Raw genomic sequence first — 3,181 nt, 5'->3', positions numbered from 1 at the left:
TGCTACACCCTTTTTTCGCTTGTGCCTTTCAGGTGAACGACATCCACTGACCGGAACAAACAAAACCAACCCGGGAGACTTGGGCAAAAGCCTCGATCCTGTGTATCAATCCGTGAATCCGTGAAACGGCCCCCAGTAAAGCTTAGCAGTGTGTATCAATCCGTGAATCCGTGAAACGGCCCCCAGTAAGCCAAGCTTAGCAGCGCTGCTGACCGAAAATCCCCGGAGGAGTTCGGTAAATTCGTCGTTAGGACGGAAAAAATCAATACCTGTAGTGGCATGTTGTGCTCCAGAGAGAACGAGGACGTTTAGAAAATCGTTGTGATGTCCCGGGATGGGTCTGGCGAAAAAACGAACAAAGGTAGGTTTTGGGGTGGCAATCGTGGGTTTTGGTAGGAAAAATTATGAGTATAGATTGCCTGTATCAAGGAGACGAAAATGGTCTCAGCAGCTATACTGAGTTTTTGGGCTCAAGTTTGGCTGGTGTTTCGAACGCAAATTGAGATACTGTGACCATAAACGGCAGCCGCCCTCACAAAAGGTATCGGACAAAACGTATTCTCTCTGGCTTTACGGCCCCTGGGAGCTTTCAGTGTTACCATTACACTGTTGTCTCTGCCAGCACATATAAGCGGGATCCAGTTTTGACATGTTTGTTCAGGGATCCTATGCCGGCGCAAAATTTCCCTGCAGTAGGTAGCAGTTACTCGTCTACGACTTGAAGCCTAAATGAAATTCAGGGTGGAGAGCCAACACCTGCGCTTGAAAATTATGACGTCTGTGTCGGGGAGATATGAGGAGATATGTGCTCTGGGCTGGTGACCTGGCTTAGGAGTTTTCGTTGCATTCACCCAGTTGATCAGCTAGTTGTCGCTAAGCGCGGTGTTTCAGAGATGTTAAAACCCCAAGTTCCTCGTTAGTCTCGGCAATCACATACCTCGGAGTGGGGATTCATCTCATTTGAGGACCTAATTCTAGGCACTGGTGAGAAGTGGGGATAACCATTTATTGTTGAGCTCTCGTCTGCTCAGTGGTCACGGGCCAGCTCGATAGCTATCGCCGCCCTCGGAGTGACATCTTTCAGAACCAGTTATCTGATTGTGGCTTGAAGGCGCAACAAAATATCACAGAACTGCATGCTCATGCTTCAAAGAAAGCTAAACCGTAATTGGTAAACACGGACCCCATGATTGCCAAGCTTCCTTCTACGTTGAACGATCCAAAGTGAGAGGCCTATGAAAAATCTGTTAGCACTAGGGTGTCACCTGAACTCTGCGGGACGGTTTCAAGCAAGACAACAAACAATCAGTTCAGTGTTTTCACCATATCGAGCGATCCATGGAGGCCCACGTGTGGCGGAAACCGAAAGATGGGATAAACATTGGTGAAGGTTTAAGCGTTACAGCCTTACGGTTACCGAGTCCTGAATAAAGTACATAGTGTGCCAGAAAGCGGGTACTCTATGAAACCGAAAAGAGTGGCCATGGGCTTACCAGTTTGTAGGGCTTAGTTCGCCAGTGCCGTTACACTATCTCACTCCAGAGGTGGACCTATTTGTGCCCTCTTTGCTCCGACCAAATACAGGAAGCTCTTGGCTATGCGGTCGAAAGCGTTTGTTCTGGGGCGGATGATTAATGCAGAAGAGCGCAGAATGCATGGCGTTATCAAACGCGGAATATCTGATAGCACCGCCCAGAATACACTGAACAAATTTTGTAAAACGGGACTATAGCGGAGCAAGGCTATCGACTCTAAGTGTGTGGTAGAAGGCACGGGGCTGTACAAAAAATAAACCTGGTGTTGGTCGTAAATAGTACCAAGCACAAAGTTAACAACATCACCAAATCCGACTATCGGTGAATGCTGCACAGAAAATACGGAATGCGTCTGAATATGTCGGCCGTTGTGACGAAGAATTGCCCAGCTAATCTAACGGCCAGCGGAGCTGTTTTATCTGGAAGCACTTGGATGGTTTTTGGACAACGGCCTGCCAAATCCAAAGCAAGAATGTTAGTTTGGGGCAATCCTTTCGAATCAACTGAATTCTTGGTAAACTCGTCGTTCTGCACGGACTAACCGCAGGCCTGTCAAGTAGCGCGTGGAAACCCAAGGAACGAACAGTGCTGTCTGTCGACTGACTTATGACTGCCGGCTGATGTGGCTAACCAACTAAATGACCAACCTACGGTACGAGTACCTCATTAGGTGGCTGATTGTCAGACGGAATTCTACACGGATTGTGCTTTACATTCACAGTCAGGCGCTGCTGCGGCCGAGAAACTTATCCCGCGCAAGGTTGGCCGAAATTTCGGGACGCTTGCCGGTGCGGAATAAAGCCGGGATCAGATCGATCGAAAGTCTGGACCAAACAACCAATCATGACACAGTATTAGCCGAATGCCGGTTGCCAACTTCGCGTTCAGGGGGGTCAGATTTTCCGGATAGTTGTAATATGCACGCTATGGAAACACCAAGGGACAGTGATTCTCCGAAGGCAAGTGTTCACGACAGTTTCTGTGGATGGAAAACAGAGACAAAGCTCATGAGCCAAAGCCCAGTAAGCAAGGTTGCACGTCTCCAGTACTTACATATAGACCAATCAAACTGACGGACACCGTATACTACATAGTTGTCGCAAAATGCACTATATATGAAGCGCTGTACAAGTGTTCTTGACTTGGCTTTTGGATTTGGTATACCTTGTGCACATTTGGTGTTTTTGGACAGCTAGCTCGACGCCTCCCAACACTAGCTCGGGAGGATCAGAACGAGAACAAAGCTGGGGAAATTCCTGTTTTTACGATTAGCGAACGAGAACTTGGATATAAATCGCCTCCGTAAAGGTTGTGGCAACGACAAAAGCGCCTTAGAGAAGAAGCAACAAAGACTTACCAACTCACTGACTCAGAGACTGCATATCCAGACAGCAGCCGGTGCAAGTGAGTTTCCTGTCGCCTCAACTGATACAGCCTCGGCCTCAAGCACATTCGACCCCATTTCTGGACACACATTTGATTCCTGGTTCAAGCAGTACGAAGACACGTTCAAGACCGATTTTTCCATGTTCGGTGACGGATCGAAAGTCAGCTTATCGCTTAAGAACCCGGCACACCGTAGCCGGAACGGTACAGAAATATTATTCTCCCCAGGCTGGAGTCCGACCTCAGCTTCGACTAATGGC

Source organism: Opisthorchis viverrini, assembly GCF_000715545.1.
Source record: "Opisthorchis viverrini unplaced genomic scaffold opera_v5_6, whole genome shotgun sequence".
NCBI lineage: Eukaryota > Metazoa > Platyhelminthes > Trematoda > Opisthorchiida > Opisthorchiidae > Opisthorchis > Opisthorchis viverrini.
This window is presented reverse-complemented; position numbering follows the sequence as displayed.